This window comes from Doryrhamphus excisus, chromosome 16, assembly GCF_030265055.1.
Source record: "Doryrhamphus excisus isolate RoL2022-K1 chromosome 16, RoL_Dexc_1.0, whole genome shotgun sequence".
NCBI classification, from domain to species: Eukaryota; Metazoa; Chordata; class Actinopteri; order Syngnathiformes; family Syngnathidae; genus Doryrhamphus; species Doryrhamphus excisus.
In genome coordinates, this window is record NC_080481.1 from 16,546,501 (window position 1) to 16,552,500 (window position 6,000).

Consider the following 6,000-nt stretch of genomic DNA (forward strand, 5'->3'; position numbering starts at 1 on the left):
CCTCATAAGTGTCACACATGTCTCACATACAAATGAAGAACTCTGAAGACGAGTTCACAGGTAGATTCATTCTACAAACCTTTTGAGGGTCCCAAAACCCCCCATAGTAGTTTTTGTGCTAATAAAGAAACTCAACCACGAAGGGACTCGAACCCTCAATCTTCTGATCCGAAGTCAGACGCCTTATCCATTAGGCCACGTGGTCCTCTGCCAGGTGTTTCACAAGTTGATTTCCTTTTTCTTCTTATCAGACGCTCTTCAAAAAAACGCAAGCATGCTACTGTGCCAATGTTAGCATGCTAGCAATGCTAACATTAGCCTCGTAGCATTTTACAAAGGAGCTAAGACAGGAGGCTAACCTCTCCATGTGAAGGAGGAAGAGCTCCACTCGGAGATCCTTAACCTGATTCTAAAAATCAGATGCTCTTAAACAAAACCACGAAGGGACTCGAACCCTCAATCTTCTGATCCGAAGTCAGACGCCTTATCCATTAGGCCACGTGGTCCTCTGGCAGGGGTTTCATAGGTTGATTTCCTTTTTTGCTTGACTGAGGATACAAGGGCGTCTGAAAATCAGAAACTCTTAAATAAACCATGCTACTATGCCAATGTTAGCATGCTCACATTAGCCTCATAGCATTTTACAAATTAGCATACTAAGGTCAATTTCCATGATGACCATATGCAAGCACATTTACAGACATGTACAAGACATGTAATGTCCCTCTGATGTACTCGTTCCTGATCCTATCCATCCTGGTCACTCCCAATGAGAACCTCTTAAGTGTCACACATGTCTCACATACAAATGAAAACGAGTTCACAAATAGATTCATTCTACAAACCTTTTGAGGGTCCCAAAACCCCTCAAAGTAGTTTTTGTGCTATTAAAGAATCTCAACCACGAAGGGACTCGAACCCTCAATCTTCTGATCCGAAGTCAGACGCCTTATCCATTAGGCCACGTGGTCCTCTGCCATAGAGTTCACAAGTTGATTTCCTTTTTTTTCTGATCAGGCGCTCTTCAAAAACACAACCATGACCATGCTACTGTGCCAATGTTAGCATGCTAACATCAGCCTCTTAGCATTTTACAAATTAGCATACTAAAAGTAGGCTAACCTCTCCATGTAAAGAAAGAACGGTTCTACTCGGAGTTCCTCACCTTGATTCTAAAAATCAGATGCTCTTAAACACAACCACGAAGGGACTCGAACCCTCAATCTTCTGATCCGAAGTCAGACGCCTTATCCATTAGGCCACGTGGTCCTCTGGCAGAGGTTTCACAGGTTGATTTCCTTTTTTTCTTGACTGAGGATACAAGGGATTCTGAAAATCAGACACTTAAATAAACCATGCTACTATGCCAATGTTAGCATGCTCACAATGCTAACATTAGCCTCGTAGCATTTTACAAATTAGCATACTAAGGTCAATTTCCATGATGACCAAATGCAAGCACATTTACAGACATGTAATGTCCCTCTGATGTACTCGTTCCTGATCCTATCCATCCTGGTCACTCCCAATGAGAACCTCATAAGTGTCACACATGTCTCACATACAAATGAAGAACCCCGAAGATGAGTTCACAGATAGATTCATTCTACAAACCTTTCGAGGGTCCCAAAACCCCCCAAAGTAGTTTTTGTGCTATTAAAGAAACTCAACCACGAAGGGACTCGAACCCTCAATCTTCTGATCCGAAGTCAGACGCCTTATCCATTAGGCCACGTGGTCCACAGCCGTAGGTTCCACAAGTTGATTTCCTTTTTTCTGATCAGACGCTCTTCGAAAACACAACCATGACCATGCTACTGTGCCAATGTTAGCATGCTAGCAATGCTAACATCAATGTAGTAGCATTTTACAAATTAGCATAGTAACAGGAGGCTAACCTCTCCATGTGAAGGAGGAAGAGCTCTACTCGGAGATCCTCACCCTGATTCTAAAAATCAGATGCTCTTAAACACAACCACGAAGGGACTCGAACCCTCAATCTTCTGATCCGAAGTCAGACGCCTTATCCATTAGGCCACGTGGTCCTCTTCCAGAGGTTTCACAGGTTGATTTCCTTTTTTGCATGACTGAGGATACAAGGGATTCTGAAAATGAGACACAACCATGACCATGCGACTATGCCAATGTTAGCACGCTCACAATGCTAACATTAGACTCATAGCATTTTACAAATTAGCATACTAAGGTCAAGTTCCATGATGACCAAATGCAAGCACATTTACAGACATGTCCAAGACATGTAATGTCCCTCTGATGTACTCGTTCCTGATCCTATCCATCCTGGTCACTCCCAATGAGAACCTCATAAGTGTCACACATGTCTCACATACAAATGAAAAACTCCGAAGACAAGTTCACAGATAGATTCATTCTACAAACCTTTTGAGGGTCACAAAACCTCCCAAAGTAGTTTTTGTGCTATTAAAGAAACTCAACCACGAAGGGACTCGAACCCTCAATCTTCTGATCCAAAGTCAGACGCCTTATCCATTATGCCACGTGGTCCACTGCCAGAGGCTTCACAAGTTGATTTCCTTTTTTTCTGATCAGACGCTCTTCGAAAACACAACCATGACAATGCTACTGTGCCAGTATTAGCATGCTAGCAATGCTAACATCAGCGTCGTAGCATTTTACAAATGAGCCAAGGGGCTAACCTCTCCATGTGAAGGAGGAAGAGCTCCACTCGGAGATCCTTAACCTGATTCTAAAAATCAGATGCTCTTAAACACAACCACGAAGGGACTCGAACCCTCAATCTTCTGATCCGAAGTCAGACGCCTTATCCATTAGGCCACGTGGTCCTCTGCCAGAGGTGCCACAGGTTGGTTTCCTTTTTTGCTTGACTGAGGATACAAGGGATTCTGAAAATCAGACACAACCATGCTAATGTTAGCATGCTCACAATGCTAACATTAGCCTCGTAGCATTTTACAAATTAGCATACTAATAGTAGGCTAACCTCTCCATGTGAAGGAGGAAGAGCTCCACTCGGAGATCCTTAACCTGATTCTAAAAATCAGATGCTCTTAAACACAACCACGAAGGGACTCGAACCCTCAATCTTCTGATCCGAAGTCAGACGCCTTATCCATTAGGCCATGTGGTCCTCTGCCAGTGGTTGATTTCCTTTTTTGCTTGACTGAGGATACAAGGGATTCTGAAAATGAGACATGACCATGCAACTATGCCAATGTTAGCACGCTCACAATGCTAACATTAGACTCATAGCATTTTACAAATTAGCATACTAAGGTCAAGTTCCATGATGACCATATACAAGCACATTTACAGACATGTAATGTCCTTCTGATGTACTCATTCCTGATCCTATCAATCCTGGTCACTCCCAATGAGAACCTCATAAGTGTCACACATGTCTCACATACAAATGAAGAACTCCGAAGACGAGTTCACAGGTAGATTCATTCTACAAACCTTTTGAGGGTCCCAAAACCCCTCAAAGTAGTTTTTGTGCTATTAAAGAAACTCAACCACGAAGGGACTCGAACCCTCAATCTTCTGATCCGAAGTCAGACGCCTTATCCATTAGGCCACGTCGTCCTCTGCTAGAGGTTTCACAAGTTGATTTCCTTTTTTTCTGATCAGACGCTCTTTGAAAACACAACCATGACAATGCTACTGTGCCAGTATTAGCATGCTAGCAATGCTAACATCAGTGTTGTAGCATTTTACTAATGACCCAAGAGGCTAACCTCTCCATGGGAAGGAGGAAGAGCTCTACTCGGAGATCCTTAACCTGATTCTAAAAATCAGATGCTCTTAAACACAACCACGAAGGGACTCGAACCCTCAATCTTCTGATCCGAAGTCAGACGCCTTATCCATTAGGCCACGTGGTCCTCTTCCAGAGGTATCACAGGTTGATTTCCTTTTTTCCATGACTGAGGATACAAGGGCTTCTGAAAATCAGACACAACCATGACCATGCTAATGTTAGCATGCTCACAATGCTAACATTGGCCTCATAGCATTTTACAAATTAGCATACTAAGGTCAAGTTCCATGATGACCATATGCAAGCACATTTACAGACATGTAATGTCCCTCTGATGTACTCGTTCCTGATCCTATCAATCCTGGTCACTCCCAATGAGAACCTCATAAGTGTCACACATGTCTCACATACAAATGAAGAACTCCGAAGACGAGTTCACAGGTAGATTCATTCTACAAACCTTTTGAGTGTCCCAAAACCCCCCATAGTAGTTTTTGTGCTATTAAAGAAACTCAACCACGAAGGGACTCAAACCCTTAATCTTCTGGTCCGAAGTCAGACGCCTTATCCATTAGGCCACGTGGTCCTCTACCAGAGGTTTCACAAGTTGATTTCCTTTTTTTCTGTCCAGACGCTCTTCAAAAACACAAGGATGACGATGCTACTATGCCAATGTCAGCATGCTAGCAATGCTAACATGCGCCTCTTAGCATTTTACAAATGAGCATACCAACAGGAGGCTAACCTCTCCATGTGAAGGAGGAAGAGCTCGACTTGGAGATCCTCACCCTGATTCCAAAAATCAGATGCTCTTAAACACAACCACGAAGGGACTCGAACACTCAATCTCCTGATCCGAAGTCAGACGCCTTACCCATTAGGCCACGTGGTCCTCCGCCAGAGAGATCACAAGTTGATTTCCTTTTTTTCTGATCAGACACTCTTCGTAGACACAAGCATGACCATGCTACTGTGCCAATGTTAGCATGCTAACAATGCTAACATCAGCCTCGTAGCATTTTACAAATGAGCATACTAACAGGAGGCTAACCTCTCCATGTGAAGGAGGAAGAGCTCCACTCGGAGATCCTTAACCTGATTCTAAAAATCAGATGCTCTTAAACACAACCACGAAGGGACTCGAACCCTCAATCTTCTGATCCGAAGTCAGACGCCTTATCCATTAGGCCACGTGGTCCTCTGGCAGAGATTTCACAGGTTGATTTCCTTTTTTGCTTGACTGAGGATACAAGGGATTCTGAAAATCAGACACAACCATGACAATGCTAATGTTAGCATGCTCACAATGCTAACATTAGCCTCATAGCATTTTACAAATTAGCATACTAAGGTCAAGTTCCATGATGATCATATACAAGCACATTTACAGACATGTAATGTCCTTCTGATGTACTCATTCCTGATCCTATCAATCCTGGTCACTCCCAATGAGAACCTCATAAGTGTCACACATGTCTCACATACAAATGAAGAACTCCGAAGACGAGTTCACAGGTAGATTCATTCTACAAACCTTTTGAGGGTCCCAAAACCCCTCAAAGTAGTTTTTGTGCTATTAAAGAAACTCAACCACGAAGGGAGTCGAACCCTCAATCTTCTGATCCGAAGTCAGACGCCTTATCCATTAGGCCACGTGGTCCTCTGCTAGAGGTTTCACAAGTTGATTTCCTTTTTTTCTGATCAGACGCTCTTTGAAAACACAACCATGACAATGCTACTGTGCCAGTATTAGCATGCTAGCAATGCTAACATCAGTGTTGTAGCATTTTACTAATGACCCAAGAGGCTAACCTCTCCATGGGAAGGAGGAAGAGCTCTACTCGGAGATCCTTAACCTGATTCTAAAAATCAGATGCTCTTAAACACAACCACGAAGGGACTCGAACCCTCAATCTTCTGATCCGAAGTCAGACGCCTTATCCATTAGGCCACGTGGTCCTCTTCCAGAGGTATCACAGGTTGATTTCCTTTTTTCCATGACTGAGGATACAAGGGATTCTGAAAATCAGACACAACCATGACCATGCTACTATGCCAATGTTAGCATGCTCACAATGCTAACATTGGCCTCATAGCATTTTACAAATTAGCATACTAAGGTCAAGTTCCATGATGACCATATGCAAGCACATTTACAGACATGTAATGTCCCTCTGATGTACTCGTTCCTGATCCTATCAATCCTGGTCACTCCCAATGAGAACCTCATAAGTGTCACA

The 6,000-nt window shown here is 43.2% G+C and overlaps 14 non-coding genes across 14 annotated transcripts; all 14 read right to left on the bottom strand.

The window, feature by feature from the left end:
* Positions 1-132: 132 nt before the first annotated feature.
* Positions 133-205, bottom strand: trnar-ucg (transfer RNA arginine (anticodon UCG)). The gene has a single exon. It is a non-coding gene; the product is annotated as a tRNA-Arg (tRNA).
* A 228-nt stretch (positions 206-433) lies between these two features.
* Positions 434-506, bottom strand: trnar-ucg (transfer RNA arginine (anticodon UCG)). Its single transcript has one exon. It is a non-coding gene; the product is annotated as a tRNA-Arg (tRNA).
* Positions 507-898: 392 nt separating this feature from the next.
* trnar-ucg (transfer RNA arginine (anticodon UCG)) lies at positions 899-971 on the bottom strand. Its single transcript has one exon. It is a non-coding gene; the product is annotated as a tRNA-Arg (tRNA).
* A 225-nt stretch (positions 972-1,196) lies between these two features.
* trnar-ucg (transfer RNA arginine (anticodon UCG)) lies at positions 1,197-1,269 on the bottom strand. The gene has a single exon. It is a non-coding gene; the product is annotated as a tRNA-Arg (tRNA).
* A 398-nt stretch (positions 1,270-1,667) lies between these two features.
* Positions 1,668-1,740, bottom strand: trnar-ucg (transfer RNA arginine (anticodon UCG)). The gene has a single exon. It is a non-coding gene; the product is annotated as a tRNA-Arg (tRNA).
* A 232-nt stretch (positions 1,741-1,972) lies between these two features.
* trnar-ucg (transfer RNA arginine (anticodon UCG)) lies at positions 1,973-2,045 on the bottom strand. The gene has a single exon. It is a non-coding gene; the product is annotated as a tRNA-Arg (tRNA).
* Positions 2,046-2,453: 408 nt separating this feature from the next.
* trnaq-uug (transfer RNA glutamine (anticodon UUG)) lies at positions 2,454-2,526 on the bottom strand. The gene has a single exon. It is a non-coding gene; the product is annotated as a tRNA-Gln (tRNA).
* Positions 2,527-2,752: 226 nt separating this feature from the next.
* On the bottom strand, positions 2,753-2,825 carry trnar-ucg (transfer RNA arginine (anticodon UCG)). Its single transcript has one exon. It is a non-coding gene; the product is annotated as a tRNA-Arg (tRNA).
* A 232-nt stretch (positions 2,826-3,057) lies between these two features.
* On the bottom strand, positions 3,058-3,130 carry trnar-ucg (transfer RNA arginine (anticodon UCG)). Its single transcript has one exon. It is a non-coding gene; the product is annotated as a tRNA-Arg (tRNA).
* A 382-nt stretch (positions 3,131-3,512) lies between these two features.
* trnar-ucg (transfer RNA arginine (anticodon UCG)) lies at positions 3,513-3,585 on the bottom strand. The gene has a single exon. It is a non-coding gene; the product is annotated as a tRNA-Arg (tRNA).
* Positions 3,586-3,811: 226 nt separating this feature from the next.
* trnar-ucg (transfer RNA arginine (anticodon UCG)) lies at positions 3,812-3,884 on the bottom strand. The gene has a single exon. It is a non-coding gene; the product is annotated as a tRNA-Arg (tRNA).
* Positions 3,885-4,885: 1,001 nt separating this feature from the next.
* Positions 4,886-4,958, bottom strand: trnar-ucg (transfer RNA arginine (anticodon UCG)). The gene has a single exon. It is a non-coding gene; the product is annotated as a tRNA-Arg (tRNA).
* Positions 4,959-5,347: 389 nt separating this feature from the next.
* Positions 5,348-5,420, bottom strand: trnar-ucg (transfer RNA arginine (anticodon UCG)). Its single transcript has one exon. It is a non-coding gene; the product is annotated as a tRNA-Arg (tRNA).
* A 226-nt stretch (positions 5,421-5,646) lies between these two features.
* trnar-ucg (transfer RNA arginine (anticodon UCG)) lies at positions 5,647-5,719 on the bottom strand. Its single transcript has one exon. It is a non-coding gene; the product is annotated as a tRNA-Arg (tRNA).
* Between the last annotated feature and the right edge of the window lie 281 nt (positions 5,720-6,000).